The sequence below is a fragment of the Adiantum capillus-veneris genome, chromosome 5 (assembly GCF_014529385.1).
Source record: "Adiantum capillus-veneris isolate H3 chromosome 5, ASM1452938v2, whole genome shotgun sequence".
Classification (NCBI taxonomy): Eukaryota; Viridiplantae; Streptophyta; class Polypodiopsida; order Polypodiales; family Pteridaceae; genus Adiantum; species Adiantum capillus-veneris.
In genome coordinates, this window is record NC_140935.1 from 162,528,356 (window position 1) to 162,553,096 (window position 24,741).

The 24,741-nt window shown below is 42.6% G+C and overlaps 1 pseudogene; it reads right to left on the minus strand.

Moving 5' to 3' along the window:
- Nucleotides 1-17,909: 17,909 nt before the first annotated feature.
- LOC147458461 (RGS1-HXK1-interacting protein 1-like) lies at nucleotides 17,910-23,628 on the minus strand (annotated as a pseudogene).
- Between the last annotated feature and the right edge of the window lie 1,113 nt (nucleotides 23,629-24,741).

Consider the following 24,741-nt stretch of genomic DNA (forward strand, 5'->3'; position numbering starts at 1 on the left):
GTTTCTGAAATACTGTATGCATTATTTATTATGTCTGCACCATAATTTAAAAAAAGGAAAATAAGAGATGCATGTGAAGATTCTCTCTCTCTCAATTGGAGGCGGGGGTTGGGGACACAGAGCGGCAGTTGCTTCTCTCTCTCTCTCTCTCTCTCTCTCTCTCTCATGCCCCTAGCTTTAGTGCTCGCCCCCCTTCTTGTAGGGATCATGTTGACTTTGGAACACCTCACTCCTTGAGCACCTTAGTCATGAAGCCCCTCAAGCACCTCAGTCATAAAGCACGACGAGCACCTTAGTCAGCAAGCATGACAAGCACCTCAAGCTTGGGTCACGTTCCCACCTCAAGCTTAGCCCTAGCTTGCCTAAGGTCCTAGGTCTAAGGACTTTTAACACTAACTTTTAGTTCTTTAATGAAGCCCACCCTAAGGTCTTTCAAGCTCCATTAGCTAGCATTGCTCTTTGACAAACCATCTTTCATTTGGACCCATTGACTTTGGTCCCGTGCTGAGATAGATCCATAAGCACATGTCGATATTCTAACTCTTGTTCCCATTTATTCTCCCACATTAAATGATCAGTTTAATATGAGAAAATCATTTGGGTTAGTTAGATATTAGATTTTATAACAATACCTCTCTCTTTAAATCATAGTCGTCCTCGACTATGAGGTAGAGGAGATAAAGCCTTAGTCATTAGTCTATGTTTCTTGGCGGGTAGAGGATCCCTTTTTACCCTACGACATCATTCCAGAATGGATGACTACTCCATTTGGTGCTTGGGAGACTTAGCTGCCACAAGTATGTCTGCTCTTGATTCCATATCATATTCCCAAATTAGAGTGACAAATTCTACTTGGTGTTTGAGAGACGTCGTCATCACAAACATGATTCTAAGCATGCATACTACTTAAATTTGTGCACAATAAAAAGAGAACTAGTCTTATAAGACAAAAACATTGATCATTTAAAAGAAACATTTACATTTGCTTACTCTAATGTAGCATTGTAAGCATTGACAAGGTTCGTACTATCCTTAAGCTGTGTTCCTTGCATCCATCTAAGCATCTTCAAAAGGATCAATGTTTAACTTGATAAGGTACCGTCGGATAATCTTACTGTCTTAGTATCTTGTCTTCATGTCGAAGAATCGATTTGGGTTGAAGCACCTCTTCTTGATATATCTCGGGCCGGTCCTCAATGATTGGTTCTTGTGGTGGCTCTCCTTTGTAAGACTTAAGTAGGTTCACATGAAAAGAATTGTGAATGAGGAAATGGTTGGGCAACTTGAGTTGATAGGCCATCTCATTGATTGGTTTTAGGATTTGAAAAGGACCATAGTATCTTTTTGCTAGTTTAGCATAATACTTTTGGTGGCCTATAGGATTTTTGTCCGTAGTGTGCCTCAATAGAGCCTTGGGAAATTTGAGTAGGACCCAATCATTTTCCTTGAAATTTAAGGTCCTTCCATGCTTGTTAGCATCAACATTTTTCCTTTGCTGTGAGACGGATATAGCCTCCTTAATCTTTTGGAAAGATTCTTGTAGGTCTCGGCTATACTCATCGGCAGTGAAGATCTTCCCATGTACCTTTAGTAGCAAGGGACTTTTGGGTCTTCCTTCAATGATTTCGTCTCCATAGTAGTATGGACAGTGTTATTTTATGCATAATGTACAAGAGGTAGGTACTTTTCCCATTATAATATGCACGCGTGCTCGTTGTCTTTCTCTTGCGTAAGGAGTGGATGCTCTCTCTCCATCTCTCACACTATCTCTCTTGATTTCTCTTTCCTCCTCCTTTCTCACCCCCTTTGTCTACCCCCCCCCCCCCCTCTCTCTCTCTCTATGTATATATATATATATATATATGAATGAGAAAGAGCCGGATTACTATGGAAAGTTACTTTTACACATGTGTAAATAGCACAGGTATGCTCATTGCCAAAGGTGTATCTTTGTAGAGTGGAACCAATGGATTTACATGTAGAAAACATAATGCGGATAGTGTGATTGACTAGATGCTACTCTCCAAAGCCATCATGTATTGCATAAAGAGTTTTATGCTTGGCCAATGGACCTCGGAATCAAACCATCGAACCTTATGTATTGACCTTGCATGTGGAGAAGCAACTAAGCATGATAATCTCAGTTAAAGGGAAGAGAAATATCACTATGTATGGATTTATAACGGGCACCAATAAACATTGACATGGTTGAGCAAAAGTTATGGATGACAAAGCTTCAATATGACGCACTATTGGAAACTAAATGGGAAGCTTTCAAGAAAGTTATTTGTTCTCGTGCCGAAGAATGCTTTGCCGTAAAGTGTCTCCATGGTATCAACAAAGATAGATCACGTAAAAGGTGGTTTAATAAAGAATGTCAAGATGCTCTAAAGTTCTTGATAAGCTTGATGCAACTATGGACAAATACAACTATCGAAGTCATTTGCGTACATACAAGGCATTGATACAAAAGAAGAGAAGAAGATGGGAAGTAAAGCAACAACTTTTTCAAGTCCAAGAAAAGGCACGTGCATGTGGAAGATTTTGGAGAAACTTGAGGGGCAAGCGAGTTGAGAATTTTGGTAACTTGATTCTTGTGGATATTTACACACATTGTAGGAAATTATACGAGCAAGCAAATGTTGAAATTACATTTTATGGTTCACTCCCATGTATGTCCTCTTTTTTTACTATCGAGGATGTATGCCTTGGGCTTGAAAAGTTGGCCACTCGTAAAGACGGAGATCTTCAAGGTATCAAGCTGGAGATGATCAAATGGACGAGAGATTTTACCCATGCGTGGATGTGTGATATGTTCAACCTTGCACTTCAACGTGGTATGCCTTAAGATTGGAGTACTAATTGGGTCAAGCCTTTGCATAAAGGAGGGGATGTAAAGAATGTAAACAGCTACCGAACTATAATGATTGGGTCTCTTATGGCAAAGTTGTTTGGGTGCATAATGGAGATGAAATTGAGCGATTGGACTGAAGAAAATGATAAGCGTGCAAAAGGTCAAGTTGGTTTTGGTCGATGCCGTAGCACCATTCATCATCTTGTCACTCTTCGTGTTCTCATAGAGGAAAGTCGGTTGAAAGGCAAGCAATTGTATTGTTGTTTTGTGGACTTTAAGAAAGCCTTTGATATGATTCACGTAACAATTTGTGGAGAAATTTTATGCTTGCTTTTCTCGAATCTATGAGAAGGTGATGTGTCAATTACGCATGGGAAGAGGAATTTCAGAAAAACTTGTAAGCACTATGGGGTTAAACAAGGATGTCTTTTGTCACCAACTCTCTTTGGTCTATGCATCGATCAATTGGAACAAATGATACTTGACTTTATGCAAGAAGAAGGCATTGAAGAGGTCACTATTTGCAATGCAGTAATCATGATTTTGTTGTATGTAGATGATATAGTGCTTCTAGCACACAGTTTAGAAGATGCACAAAAGCTTATAGTTGTCCTTGAGAACTTTTGCTTGCATAGTGGGCTGATTGTGAATGAGTAAAAAACAAAGGTTATTCTTGTGAAAACCAACGATAAGGAGAAGCCATGCATTGTGTACAACAATGCGACACTTGAAGTTGTTGAGAGCTTTAAGTACCTTGGCCTTGAGGTTCCGTCCAATCACAAGTGGCATGAATGTGCTATGTGTCATTTGGAAGCGGGAAAGAGAGCATATTATGCATTTGAAAATATGTGTAATGCGAGAAACATCAAGTGTGTTGTGTTCTCAAGAAGTACCTTTTTGATGCATTGGTGACACCAGTTCTTCTTTATGGAGTTGAAGTGTGAGGCGGGAGCATTTCAAAGTCTACTTGGGAAGAGTTTTGAGAATGTCCAAAAGCGTTTTCTTACAAACTTTCTCCAAACATCACATATGTTCCTACTTCTTGAGTCAGGATCCCTTCCAATTGAGATTATGGGCATGGAAAGGGTTGCGGAGTACATGATAAAGACCTAAACACTAAAACCCCTCACATTGACTTCCTACAATTGCATGGGAAGCAAGCAAAAAAGTTCAAAAGACGCATAAAAGCAAGATCTTAAGCATGGGATGGATGCAAGACATAAAGAAGTGGTTTGGGAGATGCGATGCATTACACTTGCTACATGATGCTTCAATTGACTCCCAAGTGAATGAAGCTTTTCTACAATGCCAATGTATTATGGCTTGGGAGAGATCCGGTGGGTGACGTTTCATACATTACACCACCTATATTGTCCCCAACTACAAATCCATGTTCTTCGTTGAAAGAGGAAACCACACTCACATTTACATGCTTGAGCCTATACCATTGTCGGCCATACGCACTATCTCAGCCATTCGGCTTAGCTCCCATTCCCTTCGATGCGAGACAAGGCATTGGGAGAATGGAGAAGAGTCAAATCCACTGCGAACATTATGCTCACTACAAGTTGGAGAGTCTGAGTACCACACACTATTAGAGTGCTCAACTTTTGGTCACATCCGAACTTGCTTCTCTCACATTTTCAGCCATGACTTAGATCTACACACTTTTCTCTTCGAGCCACAGTGTGGGCTCTCCATTGCGACTCTCATCACGACAATTTTGGAGCATCGAGAGTCACTCATAAGCCATACACATACTACATCACATGTAATTGTGGTCCCATAGGTCATATTTGACCTTCGAGGACAATAATAAAATCGTTCTCTCTCTCTCTCTCTCTCTCTCTCTCTCTCTCCTCCCCCCCCCCCCCACTTCTCTTTCCTCCCCTCCTTTCTCACCTTTTTTTGTAACATATTGTATTAGTTTGGGAAGGAAAAGCGAAGTTAGGGAAGGATCCAAAGGTGAGGGAGAAGAGAGGGGTAGGCCACGTGGAGGCCATGTCCCTCTCTTTCCTTTTCATCTCTCTCTCTCTCTCTCTCTCTCTCTCTCACACACACACACACACACACACACACACACACACACACACATCAACGATGTGTGCAAAGAGCCTGACTCTCTCTCTCTCTCTCTCTCTCTCTCTCTCTCTCTCTCTCTCTCTCTCTCTCTCTCTCTCTCTCTCTCTCTCTCTCTCTCTCTCTCTCTCTCTCTCTGTGTGTCTATATTCTCTGTGCTCCTCCTTTCTCACCCCCTTACTCTATCCCCCCCCCCCCCCCCCCCCCCCAAAAAAGCACACTTGCATCCCTCGCATTTTTAGCCATGACTTAGACCTGCACACTTTCCTCTCCCAACCATAGTGTGGGCTCTCCATTTGCAACTCTCATCACCACAATTTTTGAGGATAGAGAATCACTTATCAGCCACACACATACTACATCACATGTAACTTTGGTCCCATAGGTCATATTTGACCTTCAAGGAAGATAATAAAATCTCTCTCTCTCTCTCTCTCTCTCTCTCTCTCTCTCTCTCAATTTTATGTTTGGCCAATGGACCTCGGAATCAAACCATCGGACCTTATGTATTGACCTTTTATGTGAGAAGTAAATAAGCATGATAATCTCAGCCAAAGGGAAGAAAAATTATCATTAAGTATGGATTTGAAACGGGCACCAATGTACATTGAAATGGCCGAGCAAAAGTTATGGAATGACAAAGCTTCAATGTGACGCACCATTGGAAACTAAATGGGAAGCTTTCAAGAAAGTTATTTGTTCTTGTGCCGAAGAATGCTTTGCCATAAAGTGTCTCCATGGTATCAACAAAGATAGATCACTCAAAAGGTGGTTTGATAAAGAATGTAGAGATGCTCGAAAGTCCTTGATAAAGCTTGATGGAACTAGTGACAAAGACAACTATCAAAGTCATTTGCATACATACAAAGCATTGATTCAAAAGAAGAGAAGAAGATGGAAAGTAAAGAAACAACTTTTTCAAGTCCAAGAAAAGACACGTGCATGTGGAAGATTTTGGAGAAACTTGAGGGGCAAGCAAGTTGAGAATTTTGGTAACTTGAGTCTTGTGGATATGTACACACATTGTAGGAAATTATGTGAGCAAGAAAATGCTAAAATTCCATTTTATGGTTCACTCCCATGTATGCCCTCTTTTTTTACTATTGAGGATGTATGCCGTGGGCTTGAAAAGTTGGCTACTCGCAAATCCGGAGATCTTCAAGGTATCAAGCCGGAGATGATCAAATGGACGGGAGATTTTACCGATGAGTGGATGTGTGATATGTTCAACCTTGCACTTCAACATGGTATGCCTTAAGATTGGAGTATTAATTGCGTCAAGCCTTTGCATAAAGGAGAGGATGTAAAGAATGTAAACAACTACCGGACTATAATGATCGGGTCTCTTATGCCAAAGTTGTTTGGTGCATAATGGAGATGAAATTGAGTGATTGGAATGAAGAGAATGACAAGCGTGCAAAAGGACAAGCGGGTTTTTGTCGATGCCATAGCGCAGTTGATCATCTTGTCACTCTTCGTGTTCTCATGGAGGAAAGTCGGTTGAAAGGAAATCAATTGTATTGTTGTTTTGTGGACTTTAAGAAAGCCTTTGATATGATTCCACGTAACAGTTTGTGGAGAAGGATGGAAGAACTCCAAGTGCCAAGTGAGTTTATGCTTGCGGTTTCTCGAATCTATGAGAAGGTGATTTGTCAATTGCGCATTGGAAGAGAAATTTCAAAAATTTGTGAGCACTATTGGGGTTAAACAAGGATGTTCGTTGTCACCAACTCTCTTTGGTATATGCATCGAGCAATTGGAACAAATTGTACTTGACTTTATTCAAGAAGAAGGTATTGAAGAGGTCACTATTTGCAATGCAGTAATCATGCTTTTGTTGTATGCGGATGATGTAGTGCTTTTAGCACACGCTTTAGAAGATGCACAAAAGTTTATGGTTGTCCTTGAGAACTTTTGCTTGCATAATGGGTTGTTTTGTGAATGAATCCAAAACAAAGGTTATGCTTGTGAGAACCAACCATAAGGAGAAGCCATGCATTGTGTACAACAATGAGACACTTGAAGTTGTTGAGAGCTTTAAGTACCTTGGCCTTGAGGTTCTATCCAATCACAAGTGGCATGAATGTGCTATGCGTCGTTTGGAAGCCGGAAAGAGAGCCTAATATGCATTTGAGAACATGTGTGATACAGGAAACATCAAGTGTGTTGGGTTCTCAAGAAGTACCTTTTTGATGCATTGGCGACACCGGTTCTTCTTTATGGAGTTGAAGTGTGAGGCGGGAGCATTTCAAAGTCTACTTGGAAAGAGTTTGAGAATGTCAAAAAGGGTTTTCTTACAAACTTTCTCCAAGTTAAGACACAAACACCATATATTCTCCTACTTCTTGAGTCGAGATCTCTTCCAATTGAGGTTATGGGCATGGAAAGGGTTGTAGAGTACATGATAAAGATGCGTCAAAACCCCTCACATTGATTCCTACAATTGCATGGGAAGCAAGAAAAAAAGTTCAAAAGACGCATAAAAGCAAGATCTTAAGCACGGGATGCATGCAAGACATAAAGAAGTGGTTGGGGAGATAAGATGCATTACACTTGCTACATGATGCTTCAATTGACTCCCAAGTGAATGAAGCTTTTCTACGATGCCAATGTATTACAGCTTGGGAGAAATCTGGTGGGTCACGCTTCATACATTACACCACCCATATTGCCCCCAACTACAAAACCATGTTCTTCGCTCGCTGAAAGAGTAGACCGGACTAACACTTACATGCTTGAGCCTATCCCCTTGTCGGCGATACGCACTATTGCAGCCATTCGGCTTGGCTCCCATTTCCTTCGATGCGAGACAGGGCGTTGGGGCAATGGAGAAAAGTCAAATCGGCTGTTCCACATTATGCTCATTGCAAGTTCGAGAGTCTGAGTACCACACACTACTAGAGTGCTTAACTTTTGGTCACATCCGAACTTGCTTCTCTCACATTATCAGCCATGACATAGACCTACAGACTTTCCTCTCCCAGCCACTGTGTGGGTTCTCCATTATGACTCTCATCACCACAAATTTGGAGCATTGAGAGTTGTTACCATATACATGTGGTAGTGATGTGTGTGAACACACTAGGACCGTCGGGGCATTTTTTCCCTCTTTATAGGAGGTTTTTTCCCCCGAGCATTGTATTTATGTCCATCACTCTAGGGCTATCTATCTTTCCATTGCACACTAAGTAACACACTCTCTATTGTGTGCCTTGAGCTTCCTTCATCTTCTCCAAGCTGTGTGTGTCTCTCTACAACCCTAATTCCAACAATTGGTATCAGAGCAGGTTGTGTCCTCCCGAGCTTAGTCGCCAGCTGCTCTAGCACACGCCTGCTCACTTTCTCCGATTTCAGTGAGCTTTGGTAAGCATTCGCAAGTCGACAAATTCTTCAGGGTGAACTCGTAGAGCTCGGTCTGCTCAGGTTTTTGATTCGGGCTCATTTCGGCCTCCGTTTCCACTACAGGCAGGTATGCATAGGCAATTTTGTCATTTTGTGCAAAAATTTTGTCAGTGCCGTTTTTTGCATAACAGGTGCCTTATAGTCTTCTACGGTTTGTGCTATATAGCACGAGTTGTTCCCGCTTCATTTCTCCTATTTTCGGGCAGTTTTCACATCAAGTGCAGCATTTACCATGGCTGACAACAACAACACAGATGTGTTCAAGATGTTTGTTGCTGAGGACAGGTTGGATGGGGACAATTACCCTATGTGGGCTTATATGATGCAACACGTTCTTGTGTCAAAGGGCGTCTGGAACATTGTGCAGGGCATTGATGTACGTCCTAGTTCTGAGGATGTAGGCGATGTTGAGGATGTTGTAGATCTTGCTGCAAGGATTGCAGCTATTAGAGTTGTTTTGCCTACGGTAGAACAAGCTCGTTGGTATGTAAAGGATACGCAAGCTCATGCATTGATTGTGTTGTCTGTGAAGCGCACCATTGTTCCTCACATCCATTCAACAAAATCTGCAAAACAGGCTTGGGATATTTTGGTTGGTCTTTATGCAAGTCGCAATGAGGCTAAAATTGCTTTGCTGCGTAAAGAGCTGGAGTCGAAGATTATGCATGAGGAAGATGATATGGACACTTTCCTTGCTAGTGTCAAGGATATCAATGAGCAACTTATTTCTGCAGGTGAAGTCATTTCAGACAGTTCCCTTGTGCAGACTGTTCTTGATGCCTTACCAGATTCTTACCAGACTTTTGCTAGTACTTGGAGACTTATGACCCAAGGAAATCCAAAAGTTGTCAAGTTTGATGCATTATGCACATTGAGGTTGCAAGAGTCACTTTCCAAAAAAACAGGACTAGACAGCGTGCAGTTGAACAGGCTTTTATTGCTTCTCAAAGAAAGGGTGGTAACAACAATGCAGCCACTTCTTATGGTTCTACTGCGAGTGGCAAAACTTCTGTTACCAATGCTTCTGCTGGCAGCACTTGGTCTGGCAATTCTGGTGATAAGGGCAAAAAGAAGATGCGTTGCCATTATTGTAAATCTAATGATCACTTGATCAAGCAGTGTCCTAAGTTGAAGGCAAAAGTGGCTAAGAAGAAAGAGGGTGGTTCCACTGCAAATGCTGGTTCCACTACAAATGCAGCCATTGTTGAGTCTTCTGTAAAAGGAGATTGTAATGCTGATGTTGATGCAGAATGGGCTTTTAGCACGGAGTGCACTTACAATCCTGCTGTCCATGATGCATGATTGTCAGTTTTGCTGCAAATTCACATGTGTGGTATTTCGATAGTGGTGCTACAAAGCACATTACCTCACATCGTGAATTGTTCACCTCTCTCGAGTCTGTCCCTCTTGGGAATTCAGTCACTTGTGCCAAGAATGCCTCTAATCCGGTTTAGGGAGTTGGAAAGATTGTGCTTACTGCTGCAAATGGCAGTTCCTTCACACTTGTTGATGCACTTTATGTACCTGGGATCAAGAAGACTCTCTTGTCTGTATCCGCACTTGCTAGACTTGGACTTGTAGTCAAATTTGTGCATGATAGATGTACAGTTCATGATCTCAGTTTCAGTGATGAAATTGTTGCATCTGGCCTTTTGTGCCATGGGCTGTATAAGCTCACTTTGTATGACAAGTGTGGATAAAATTTTGCAAATGTTGTTGTAGATTCAAGGGCTATTTCAGATGCAAAACTTTGGCATGCACGTTTTGGTCATTTGAATTTCGACAATTTGCTGTGTTTGCAGAAATCTGATATGCTTGCTTCTTTGCCGCGTCTTGAAGCACCTATCAAACATGTTTGTGAAGGCTGTATTTTGGGTAAGATGCAGCGTCATTCTAAGTTTCCAAAGGATGGTTCAGTTCGGGCCACATGCAGATTGCAGCTTGTGCATAGTGATGTTTGTGGGCCCATGCAAACTCCGTCCTTGGGCAATTACCTTTATTTTGTGATTTTCATTGATGATTACTCTAGGCATGCATGGGTATTTCCGCTTAAAGCGAAGTCCGAAGTTTTTATGTGCTTCAAAGAATTTCTGTCTATGGCTGAAAATGTCTCGAAATGTTTTATGGGCACCCTCCGTTCCAATCGAGGGGGGGAGTATATGTCTCATGAATTTAATGCTTTTCTGGCTAGTCGTGGGATAAAACACCAATGTACAGTGCCTTATACACCTCAGCAAAATGGTGTTGCTGAGAGGAAAAACATGTCACTTACGGAAATGGCACGATGTATGGTCAAAAGTCAAGCTTTGCTGCATTCTTTTTGGCTTGAGGCCATCATGTGTGCCACTTATGTACTAAACAGGTGTCCTATGAAAGCTTTGCAATCTATTACTCCGTATGAATCATGGCATGATAGAAAGCCTTCTATTGAGCACATGCGTGTTTTTGGCTGTTTGGCATATGCTTTGGTGCCACAAACATAGCGCAGAAAATTGGATGATAAGGCTGCCAAATGTATTTTTGTTGGTTATACTGCTGAAAGCAAAGGTTACAGGTTGTATCATCCGCAAACAAAACGTATTTTGGTTTCACAGGATGTAGTGTTTGTGGAAGATTTTGTTCAGCCCTTGCTGCCATGTACTAGAGACAATAATATAAGCTCACAAGACATTTATGACACTTTGTTGCCTCTTTTCAGTGGTGGAAATACAAATGTAAGTTCCAATAAGGCAAATGTACAGCCTATGGGGGTTTCTGAAAATGATATAGATCAGCCTATTACTGATGCAAATGTACATGATGTACTTGATAAGGAAAGGGCTGAAAATGAGCAGGCTAGAGGTATGCCAAAATGGTTGGTGCACACTTTGCGTGACAGTAAATTGGATGCACCTTTGTCTAGTCGTACTCGTTCAGGCTCTCGCCATGCATCTTATGCATCAGATTGTTATGCTTTGGTTGTGTCTAGCTTACATGATGTTGAGGAGCCTCTGTCTTTTGATGAAGCACAGAATTCAGAAAATTGGATGGCTGCCATGCAATCAGAATATGATGCACTTATAGAAAATGACACATGGATTTTATGTGATTTGACTCCTGGCAAAAAGGTCGTTGGTACGAAGTGGGTTTACAAGTTGAAACGCAAGCTGGATGGTGAGATCGATCGCCATAAGGCTCGACTTGTTGCAAAGGGTTATGCACAACAAAAAGGCATAGATTATGAAGAGACTTTTGTTCCCACTTGTCTTATGACTACTGTGCGTTTTCTATGTGCATTGGCAGCTCATTTTGGTTGGGATGTACATTAATCAGACATTGTTACTGCTTTCTTGAATGGTGACATATTTGAGGAAGTTTATGTAACGCAGCCTCGCGGTTTTGTCATAAAAGGACAAGAGGACAAAGTGTGCAAATGTAAGAAGGCTTTGTATGGGTTGAAGCAATCTCCTCGTGCTTGGTATGAGAAAGCTGACACTCATTTGGTTAAACAAGGCTTTCGTAACAATCCAACAGAAAGCACATTGTATGTAAAGCGTGAGGGTGATGTACTTCTCATTCATTAAGCAAAATTTGGACTCACAAAGGGGCCCTTTAAGGAGTTTGACTTTAACTCTCTCTACGAAAATGGGCACATGGATAAATTTTTGCAAACAAACTCCAAAGTTGGCGGAGGTTTGACAGTTAGAATGTCCTCTTCAAACTCTATCTACTGATATATAGCACGCCATGAGATTCCTCATATTTTAGAAGATGCTTTTTTTGATTCACTTAGATTCCGACAGAGTTGTCACATCATAGGTGAATCCAAAATAGAATCTTCTAAAATATGAGGAATCTCATGGCGTGCTATATATCAGTAGATAGAGCTTGAAGAGGACATTCTAACTGTCAAACCTCCGCCAACTTCGGAGTTTGTTTGCAAAAATTTATCCATGCGCCCATTTTGGTAGAGAAAGGTAAAGTCAAACTCTTTAAAGGGCCCCTTTGTAAGTCCAAATTTTGCCTAATGGTGGTTCTTTATGTCGATGATTTGCTGATCACTGGACCAAATGAGAGACATATTGCTGAATTTAAGGCTGATTTGAATGCTACTTTTAAGATGAAAGATTTGGGGCTGTTGCATCATTACTTGGATATACAGTTTAAGCAGTGTGATGGTGGTATTGCCTTGTGTCAGAAAAGTTACATAGAGACATTGCTTTGTAAGTTTGGACTTGAGGATTGCAAACCTATTGCCACTCCCATGGAAACAGGTTTGAAGTTGAGTCTACATGATGCTGGCGATCCTGCTGATGTCACTCTTTACCAAACTGTTGTTGGCTGCCTCATTTATGTATGCAACACGAGGCCAGATATTCAGTTTGTAGTCTCACAGGTCAACAGATTTATGCATAGCCCAGGGTCTAAGCATTGGCAGGTTGTCAAGAGGATTTTCCGCTATCTTAGTGGCACTTTACATCTTAGCTTGTTTTATCCCAAGGGGGGGTCATTGCCGCCAGACTTACATGCTTTTTCGGACTCATTGGGTTGGTTGTTTTGACACGCGAGTGTCCACAAGTGGTTTTTGTTTCATGCTTGGCAATTCATGTATATCATGGTTGAGCAAGAAAAAACCTACTGTGGCCACTTTGAGTTGTGAGGCTGAGTACAAGGAAGGCTTCACAACTACGGTTGAGTGTGTATGGCTCAGACGCCTTATGGATGATTTGGGTGTTGGACAGGACACTACCAACGCTATCTACACTGACAGTCATAGCGCATTGGCAGTTGCAAGGAACCTAGTTTTTCATGCTCGCACAAAGCATATTGAGGTGCATTACCACTATGTCAGGGAGAGGCTCTCAGCAGGAGAGATCAGCTTGGCTTATGTGCCAACACAGGACAACCTTGCAGATTTTCACCAAGGCATTGTCTCGTGAGAAGCTTGAAGCTTTCCGCAAAGCTTTGGGCTTACTCTCCTTTGTGGACTGATCATGTCCTCAGGGCATGGCACTTCCCTTTACTCACGTGCCAGCTCTCGTTCACCGCATCACTCCAGCGGGGATTTGTTGCCATATACATGTGGTAGTGATGTGTGTGAACACACTAGGACCGCCGGGGCATTTTTTCCCTCTTTAGGAGGTTTTTTCCCCCGAGCATTTTATGTACGCCCATAACTCTAGGGCTATCTATCTTTCCATTGCACACTAAGTCACACACTCTCTATTGTGTGCCTTGAGCTTCCTTCATCTTCTCCAAGCTCTGTGTGTCTCTCTGCAACCCTAATTCCAACAAGAGTCACTCATCAACCATACACATACTACATCACATGTAACTTTGGTCCCATAGGTCATATCTGACCTCCAAGGATGATATTAAAATCTCTCTCTCTCTCTCTCTCTCTCTCTCCCCCCCCCCCCCATCTCTCACACTATCTCTCTTGATTTCTCTTTCCTCCTCCTTTCTCATATATATACCTATCATAGGTGCACTTCCTTTGTCTATTAATCTCCGTCTCTCTCTCTCTCTCTCTCTCTCTCTCTCTCTCTCTCTCTCTCTCTCTCTCTCCCCCCCCCATCTCTCACACTATCTCTCTTGATTTCTCTTTCCTCCTCCTTTCCCATCCTTCATCTACCCCCCCCCCCCCCCCCCACCACCCCCCAAAAACACACACACACACACACACACTTTCTCTATCCTCCCCCAAGCTCTCTCTCTCTCTCTCTCTCTCTCTCTCTCTCTCTATGTGCCGAGAGAATTTATGCATGCAGTCTTTCGCATCTACCAAAAATTGATATGTCGATTACGTATGGGAGATGGAATATCAGAATTTTTTGCAAGCACCATTGGTGTCAAACAAGGATGCCCACTTTCCCCAACCCTCTTTGGGCTACTCATTGATGAATTGGAATGCATGGTTCTTGATTTTATGCAACAAGAAGGCATAGAAGAGGTTAAGATCGGAAATGCGGTCATCATGCTTTTGGTTTATGCCGATGATGTAGTGCTCTTGGCACATACCTTAGAAGATGCACAAAAGTTTATGAGTGTCTTGGAACGCTTTTGCGTACATAGCAGGCTGATCGTGAATGGATCCAAAACCAAGGTTATGCTTGTAATGACCCTCAATGACGAAAATCCATGCATTGTATACAACAATGAGCAACTTGAAGTGGTAGATAGCTTCAAGTACCTTGGCCTTGAGGTTCCATCCAATCATAAATGGAAGGATTGTGCAATGTGTCGCTTGGAAGCCGGAAAGAGGGCTTATTATGCATTTGAGAATATATGCAATGCTAGAGAGATCAAGTGTTGGGCTCTCAAAAAGTACCTTCCCATTGGTGACACCGATGCTTCTTTATGGAGTGGAGGTGTGGGGTGGTAGCATTGGGAAGTCTACTTGGAAAGAGTTTGAGAATGTTCAGAAGCGTTTTCTCACCAACTTTTTCCAAGTCAAGACACAAACACCCTACATGTTCTTACTTCTTGAGTCCGGATCGCTTCCCATTGAGGTATTTGGGTATGCAAAGGGTTGTGGAGTACATGATTAAGACACAACGTAGCCCTTTGTATCGACTTACTAGAATCGCATATGAAGCAAGTCAAAAGGTCCAAAAGACATGCAAGAGCAAAATACTAAGTTCGGGGTGGATGCTAAACATCAAGAAATGGTTTGGAAGATGGGATGCATGTCACTTGGTCAAGGATGCGTCGATCGACTCCCAAGTTAATGAGGCCTTCTTACAATGCCAATGTATCACGGCTTGGGATAAATCCAAAGGTTCTCGCTTCAACCATTGAAGGAGTACGAGGAGAAGTGCGACGCGAGAGAGAGTGCGAGAAGAAGAGCACGACGATATGGTGAACTCGCTCTACTGTAATGTGTAGAGCATAGTGAGTTCTTATTAGGTTTTTACAAAAGAATATGTGTACATACCTGGCGGCCCGCCCACTTACCTGGGCGACCACATTGGGCTTTATACCCCAACAACCTCCCACTTAAGTCCAATGTGGTACTTTAAGTGTGAGAGAAGCTACTATACAAGCTAATATACAAGAGATGTAGAGAAGTGATGTACTACCCTACACCTAACTGCTTGCGAAAATGCGCAAAGCTCTCTGAGGGAAGTCCTTTTGTAAGTAGATCAGCAGGATTTTCTGTGGTGTGAACTTTGACAAGATGAAGTTGCTTATCCTCGAGCATTTCCCTGATGAAATGATACTTCACATCCACATGCTTTGTCTTTGAGTGATAAACTGGATTGCGAGCCAATTGTATAGCACTTTGACTATCACAATATAACACAGGCATCTCTTCTTTGATTCCCAAATCTGTTACTAGTCGATTAAGCCAAATTGATTCTTTGCATGCCTCTGATGCTGCAACATATTCAGCCTCTGTAGTAGACTGAGTAACACAATCTTGTAATCTAGAACTCCATGATACTGCTCCACCAGCCAATTTCTTCTTCTCTCTCTCTACGGGTCATCTTCTCCAAAGCTTCCCTTAGCCTCCCCCTGGGCAAGGGGCCGCCTTATTTGGGGGGGGGGGGGGGGCATCAATGCATAAGCCCTAGCCCCAACTAGCATTGCACCCACGACCTCTGCAATCCCTGCAACTCTCTGCCTCCTACTCTCCAGCCCCAACCTGATACGCGTGATTCTCTGTCCCCTACTCTCTAACCCCGACTTGAAACCCCCGACTGTTTGGCCCCGACATGATTCTTGAGCTCTTAAAGCATTGTCTCGAGTCCCACCATAGGAAGCTAGAAGCACGCAAGCATGGACACTTGGGGTTTCGTCCCGCAACAAGCTCACCTTTGTCGGGGTACTGGCAACACCCCCAAAGATGGAGAGCACTGCTTGCATCCAAAATGAAGTCAAAAGACTTCGCAAGGAGAAGGACGAGCTGAAACAGAGAATGGTTGCCATCGAGGCTCATCTCACCACAATGGAGAACGGCAAGAAGGAAGAGATAGAATAGATGGAAGCCAAGCTCAAAAAAACAAAGGCAGAAGTAGAAATCACCTTCACAAAGGTTGTCAAGAATCAAGGGCAAGAGGTCATCTCTAACAAGGTTGAAGCCCGTGTGGCATCCACACTATGTGAACAACAACTACAAGAGGATATCACCTCAATGTCCGCATTGGTGGGCTTCCAACTAATTGGAAAGGGGAGGGGGACCCCAAGCAATTACCTATCTTACACACGAGCATCGCATCAACCATGCAATCCTCACTTTCAAAACCAAGGCGGACCGAATCAAACTCCTTGAGCAATTGAGACTTCTCAAGGACATTAAAATTTGGCTTGCAAAAGACCTTACACCCGTCCAACTGAAACAGAAGAAGGCATAATTACAAAAGATGCGAGAAGCGCGCCGGGCAGGAAAATGGGCAGTTTATCGAGGAGGTAAAGCCATTATCTAGGAGTTCTAAACTCTCAAACCGGATTCCCCCTTACCCACCCCTCTTTAGGCTTGCGTATTTTCTTCTCTTTTTTTCTTCACCCCTCGTTGGACCCTTAGTCCTTAATTGAGATGTATCTAACAACCCCTTCACTTAGAAGGAACCCTTTGTAATGTTTTGTTTTCGGTCCCATAGGTCATATCTGACCTCCGTGGATGATAATTCTCTCTCTCTCTCTCTCTCTCTCTCTCTCTCTCTCTCTCTCTCTCTCTCTCTCCATTTCTCTTTCCTCCTCCTTTCTCACCCCCTTTGTAACATATTGTATTCGTTTGGGAAGGAAAAGGGAAGAGAGGGAAGGTCCCAAAGGTGAGGGAGAAGAGAAGGGTAGGTTACGTGGAGGCCATGTCCCTCTCTTTCCCTTTTCTTCTCTCTCTCTCTCTCTCTCTCTCTCTCTCTCTCTCTCTCTCTCTCACACACACACACACACACACACACACACACACACATCAACGATGTTTGCAAAGAGCCAAATTCTCTCTCTCTCTCTCTCTCTCTCTCTCTCTCTCTCTCTCTACACGATGCTTCAATTGACTCCCAAGTGAATGAAGCTTTTCCACAACGCCAAAGTATTATGGCTTGGGAGAAATCCAGTGGGTCAAGCTTCATACATTACACCACCCATATTGCTCCCAACTACAAAACCATGCTCTTCGCCGAAAGAGGAACTGTACTCACACTTACATGCTTAGGGTTGAGCCCCCCCCCCCCCCCCCCCCCCCCCCCCCTCTCTCTCTCTCTCTCTTTCTTTGACTTCAACCTTATCACCTTTCACATGTAGGAAATATCATGTTTACTTGGACCACATATATACGCTTTTCAATGCAAGCCCAAAAACATACTGCAACAAAATCAGGTTACAAAATTTATTGGGAATAACTCTAGGAAGAGGCGAGATCACGTCTAGTACATAATGGCAAATCTCATCAGCATTTCTCATGTGGAACATTTGCAAGTATTGCAAGAACATGAGTTGAGTTCAGGAGCCTCTCCAACTCTTAATTGAATTTTTGCAGCCTACTCTCCCCACTGGGTGACGGAAGCATGGACATGAATGCTTGCATCTCGATACACCCTCACTACCACTAATTTTTGGCTTCTATAGTTATATACATGTACTTCTCAAGGCATCACACATGTATCCCAAAATTTGCTATCTTCGAGACCCTTTGTCAAAGAATTTCGTTGCTTCTTCTGCCGTCATGGATGCAACCTTGGCTGGGAACCTCAAAATAACTCTACCAAGAAACTCTTTGACGCTCTCCATAGACCCTGACTGGCTTTCTCTCTTATGAATAGTATTCACAAGTTTTTGAATTTGAGTTCCAACTTGTTTGAGCTTTGTTCTTCCTCGTAGAAGTTCATCTTCTTGCTTTCCTTTTTCAAAAGATCAATGGATTGATGCAGTTCCTCGACTCTATTTTCAGATCTTGTCAATAAGGACTCTTCACTTTGAAACCGACCTATGGTATTTCTCACCAAAAAATCTTCTTGGACGTTTTGTTAGAAGAAGCCTTGCCCTTGCCATTACAGTGCAGGCAGTTGTTGGATGATCGCTCACAATTTGCAGTCCCTCTTTAAGTTTCCCCAAAAAAAAGTCTTATAATGGCCGTATGCTGATTGTAGACATGTAGTAGTGTTAGTGTGTATACGCGCTTCACCAGGGGCACTTTTCTCCCACTGGGTTTTTCCCCCTGGACATCTGGTGTGAAAGGACACCTTATCTCTTAGGGTTTCATATAAGCTTTGTAGCTTTGAGTTTGTACACACAATATAATTATTCCAATAGAGAGAGAGACTACAGAGATCTCGTACACAAGCTCTGTGTCTTCTCCTTCTCCATCTTCTTCCTACTCTGAGTTGCTGTCTTCCTTCTGTTTCCTGTTTCATCATCTTCAACAATTGGTATCAGAGCAAGGTGATTTCCAGAGCCTCTACTTGCGTTTTCGCGTCCGCGCGCGCAATCGCAGTTTTCAGGCAGTTTTCGGAAAATTTGTTCGTGGGAGCATCCTCGACGTTCCGGGAGTATTCTGAGCAGGCGACCTGGGGTTTTACCCCCCTTTCGAAGCCGTTCGAGCCCTCAGAATTTCGTTCTGAGCAGCGTAGCAGAAGTTACTTTTCCGAGGCGTTTAGATCAAGAGGGTGTGCTTTCTGACAGATTTTCTTCAGGTAAACAGTTCTTTTGGGAAGCAGCTTGTTTTAGCTTTGTGCTGAGATTTTGTGTAGAGTTTTGCTTGGATTGGAGAAGAGATTTGTGAATCTCTTGGAGGTTCTTTTGCTCTCTTGTGTGCATCTACAGTATGGCTCAATCTACGGAGAAAGAGATTTTTGGTGCGTTTACATCCGAAGACAAATTGGATGGTACCAACTATTCTCTTTGGTCTTTTATGGCCAAAAATGTTTTGGTTGGTAAAGGATTGTGGGATTACGTATCTGGAGATGAAGTTCGTCCAGGTAGCATTGCACCTGCCACGCCTGGTCGTGGTGCAGCTTTTGGTGCAGGACCCTCACAAGTCACTCCAGAGCAAAAGAGATGGGATACTAAAGATGCACAGGCTATGGCTGTGATTGCCTTAACCATAAAGAGGACAATCACACCACATATCAGATCTTGCAGAACTTCTGAGCATGCTTGGAACACTCTGCAAGCTATGTTTGGAGGAAGAAACGCTGCCAGAATAGAGTTTTTGAAGAAACAACTTGACAAAATACAGATGGACGAAGGTGACGATATTGTCGAGCATCTTACAAAAATCAGGGATCTTAAAGAGCAATTGCTTAGCATTGATGAAGTGATTCCAGAGAAGGACTTGGTTTCCAAAACACTCAATTCACTACCACCATCTTATTTGACTTTTCAGACTTCTTTGACTCTGTCTTTGCGAGCTAATCCTGACCCTCTTCATTTTGAAGAGTTAGTGGCTTTGCTATTGCAGGAGGATCAATCACGTAAGAACAAGTCTTTACAGGTGGATGGTATGGATCATGCTCTTGTTGTACAGAACAAAAACAGGGGTAAAGAGAGTGCTCATCACTCCAAGTCTAGTGCAGGACAATCTTCAGAGAAGTCTAAAGGTGATTCCGACAAGTCTAAGAAGAAAGGTAAATGTCACTACTGCAAGAAACCTGGTCACTACATTAGTGAGTGTAAAAAGCGAATTGCTAAAGAAAAGAAGAAAGAGTCAAGTTTGGTTGTTTCAGCTTCTGGTGATTCTTCTACAGCTAAAGAAGAGTCTGCAAACTTTGTGCAGGATTCTTATGCTTTTGTAGTATGTTCAAATTTTTCTGCTTACAATGTTGACAAGACACAAATGATTTGGTACTTTGATAGTGGTGCATCCAGGCATATTACTTCAAGGAAGGATTTGTTTTGTTCATTGGATGCAGCTCCAGCAGGAAAGAAGGTGACATGTGCAAATAATGCTTCTTATCCAATCAAAGGCGTTGGTAAGATTTTGATTACCATTTCAGATGGTTCAGATTTATGCTTGCCAGATGTCTTATATGTTCCAGGGATCAAGAAGAATTTGTTGTTTGTATCCTCTCTTGCAAAAAATGGTCTTCAGGTCATTTTTGAGGATGACAGATGTGTTGTACGAGATCGAGAGAATGGTTATTCTCTTATCACTACAGGTACGCTGGAAAATGGACTATTTGTGCTAGATCGTTATGAAAACCAGATTCAGGTATGTATTGCAGAAACAAAGACTCAGGCCATGCAGGATGCTGAGTTGTGGCATGCTAGATTTGGGCATGTTAGTTATGGCAGTTTGATGACTTTACAACGTCATAATATGGTGCATGATTTGTCTTTATTGGAGATGCCACCAAGACATGTATGTGAAGGTTGCGTTCTTGGAAAGATGCACAGATTTGCATTTTCGCAGGATGGTTCAGTTAGAGCGACACGAAAGTTGCAGCTTGTACACAGTGATGTATGTGGTCCTATGAGGACGCCATCTTTGGGAAACAGCCTTTATTTTGTGACCTTCATTGATGACTTTTCCAGGTTTTGTTGGGTGTATCCACTCAAAGCAAAGTCAGATGTGTTTGCAGTTTTTCAACATTATGTCGCCATGGTTGAAAATGAAACAGGTTGCAAAGTACAGACTCTTCGTACCGATCGAGGAGGTGAATACATGTCAGGTGCATTTAAGGATTTTTTGGGAAAGAAAGGCATTAAACACCAATGCACTATGCCATACACACCACAACAGAATGGTGTTGCAGAAAGGAAGAACAGGTCTTTAATGGAGACAGCTAGATGTATGCTCAAGGCTAAGAGTTTGCCTCATAAGCTATGGATGGAGGCAGTTGCTTGTGCAGCACATGTTTTGAACAGGTGTCCTACTCGTGCCTTGAAGACCATTACTGCATATGAAGCTTGGTATGACAAAAAACCTTCAGTCAGTTATCTTCGTGTTTTTGGTTGTCTTGCTTATGCTCACATCCCTCAGCAGTTACGTGGGAAGCTTGATGATAAGGCAATCAAATGTATATTTGTGGGGTACAGTAGTGGAAGTAAAGGTTATAGACTTTACAATCCTGCTACAAACAAGATTTTGAAAGTCGTGATGTAATTTTTGCAGAAACTACTGCTCAACCTATGGTTGCTTTTGATGTACCTCATATGCAGACACATGATGTATTTGAAGGTTTGCTTCCTTCTTTTGTGGAGAATCAAGAATCACAACAGGTTGATAATCTTGATCAATCCTTTGATCAGCATGTGACACCTCATGATGTAGAGGAAATTATGCGTGAAGAGCAAGAAGTTCTCAGGGAAGAAAGAACCTTGCCTAAATGGGTTCAGAAAACTTTGCAGGATAGCAAGTTGGATGCACCGTTGCCACGGAAAACACGTGCTGGTACTACTTTTGGCAGAGAGCAAGTAGATTTGGCTTGCTTTAGCACTCTTTGTGATGCAGATGAGCCTGATTCATTTGAACAAGCTTTAGAGTGTGTTCAGTGGAAAGATGCTATGCAGCAAGAAATTGATTCTATTCATAAGAATCATACATGGGATCTAGTGGACTTGCCTACAGGTAAAAAGCCTATTGGTACAAAGTGGGTTTTTAAGGTAAAAAGGAAACAAGATGGTACTGTTGACAGGTACAAAGCAAGGCTTGTGGCAAAAGGCTATGCGCAACAGAAAGGCATAGATTATGATGAAACCTTTGCTCCTACTTCTCGTGCGTCCACAGTTAGATCACTAGTTGCAATTGCTGCTCATCATGGTTGGAAAGTGCATCAGTTGGATATCAAAACTGCTTTTTTGAATGGTGATTTGCAGGAAGAAGTTTATGTAAGTCAACCAAGTGGTTTTGTTGTAAAAGGTCAAGAGCAAAAGGTATGTAGATTGCGTAAAGCTTTGTATGGTCTCAAACAGGCTCCAAGAGCATGGTATGAGAAGATACATACTTATTTGATTGGCCAGGGATTTCAGAATAGTCCAACAGAAAGTACTTTGTATGTCAAAAAGAGAGATGGAGTTCTCATTATGCTAACACTTTATGTGGATGATATGCTTCTTACAGGCAATACTGCAGATGAAATTGAAGCGTTTAAAGATGCTTTGAGAAAAACCTTTGAGATGTCTGATCTTGGTTTGCTACATTATTACTTGGGTATTCAGTTTGTGCAATCAGAAGATGGCATATACATGTTGCAGGCAAAATATTTGCATAAAATTTTGGACAAGTTTGGTATGCAAAATTGTAAGCCAATCTCTACACCCGTAGAAACTGGATCAAAGTTGAGCATGCATGATGCTGGAGAACCTTTTGATGTACATACTTATGCAGCAGCCGTTGGTTGCTTGATATATTTGGCAGGCAACACTCGTCCAGACATTCAATTTGGGGTTTCACAAGCAAGCAGATTTATGCACAGCCCAGGTATGCATCATTGGCAGGCTGTGAAGCGCATACTTTGTTACCTTTCAGGTACCCCTAATCTTGCCATGTTCTTTCCAAGGGGGGATATGTATGGAAAGCACAGTTCTATGCAGCTTCTTGGTTACAGCGATTCAGATTGGGCTGGTGATTTTGACACACGACATTCCACAAGTGGCAATTGTTTTTTCTTGGGAAATGCATGTATATCTTGGCTAAGCAAGAAGCAACCCACAGTGGCTACATCAACTTGTGAAGCTGAGTACAGGGCAGCTTTCACGGCAACAGTTGATTGTGTATGGATACGCAACTTACTGTCCTACACAGGATAACATTGCAGATCTATTTACGAAGGCGTTATCACGAGAAAAGTTTGAAGCTTTCCGAAAAGCTTTGGGCTTACTCTCATACACATGATGATCCGCTACCTTGTACGGATTCACACTATCACTACAGGGGGGATTTGTAGACATGTAGTAGTGTTAGTGTGTATACGCGCTTCACCAGGGGCACTTTTCTCCCACTGGGTTTTTCCCCCTGGACATCTGGTGTGAAAGGACACCTTATCTCTTAGGGTTTCATATAAGCTTTGTAGCTTTGAGTTTGTACACACAATATAATTATTCCAATAGAGAGAGAGACTACAGAGATCTCGTACACAAGCTCTGTGTCTTCTCCTTCTCCATCTTCTTCCTACTCTGAGTTGCTGTCTTCCTTCTGTTTCCTGTTTCATCATCTTCAACACTGATCTCACAATGTGAGACTAATTCTGGGTGAAATGCTAATAATGGCAGGAGGTAGATTGGAGGCCGAAAAGGTAGGAGAGCGTGGACTAAAGGACAGTGTCAGTGGAGTCTGCCACACTATGATACAGCTCATGTGCCTACACCACCGTATAGGCCAACCACTATTCTGCACGCGATTCCCCATCGCCCTCCTTCTTCTTGGGAGCCATGACAGCATCTCCAAATGGTTGCACTTGCAAGTATCTTGAGCTCGAGGAACTTATAAGAAACCCCCCCCCCCCTCTCTCTCTCTCTCTCTCTCTCACATGTACAAGTGGGTGCTAGCCTCTCACTTGTAGTACATGAGAGAGAGAAGAAGAAGAAGAAGAAGAAGTTTTTTTACATTGTGGGAAACTATTCCAAGAGACCTCAAAGATCTATCTGACGAGAGTTGAACTCAAGAATAACAAGAGACCTCAAAGATCTATCCGATGAGAGTTGAACTCAAGACTTGTTATTCTCCTCTTCTTCTTCTTCTTCTCTCTCATCTACTACAAGTGAGCGGCTAGCACCCACTTGTACGAGAGAGAGAGAGAGAGAGAGAGAGAGAGAGAGAGAGGCCTCTTAGCAAATTTCAAATGTTCCCGCATCTTCTAAATATCCAACCCCATCCATACCCATACCTTGAGGTCTTTTGACGTAGCTCTGCAGCCAATTAAGCTTTCCCTGTTCATTCCTACAACCTTCAAAACCTTGCCCTACTCATTAACTTTGCACAGGCTCTCTTACAATAGTCGGAAGCTGCCCTTACGGCAGCACCATACTCATGCTAGCCCTCTTCGTCAGTTCTGTGGTTTCTAGCTTGGCCAATTCTCTAGCTCTAACCCTCAAAGCAGCATTGATTGTTCTTCTTTGCTTGCCATTGGTTGCTCTGCCCGCCGTCGACTGCCAGCTCAATCCTTTGCCAGCTTTTGCCATTGGCCTCATCCGTCCTCGCTATACCATCAAAACCTTGCTCTACCCTTTTGCTATTATGCACGGGCTCTCATAGCAGTTCGAGGTTGCCCTCACAATAGCACCCCACCCATGCCAGCCCTGTTCGTCAGTTTTAAATGTAAGTTCTATTCTCCTCTACCTGATGTTGATTGCTCTGCCCTTTGCCACCTCCTGTCGTCGCCTCACCTAGAAGTTCATGCCGATTGCTGCAACCTACAACTCCTGCTGATGCCCTGTAGCTCGTTCAGCAGCTCTTGCTGACTACTGCCGTCGGCAACTTGTGTCATCGCCCTCTTGCAGCACTTTTCCATAACATAAGTCAATGCTCAAAATTATTTGTTATTCAA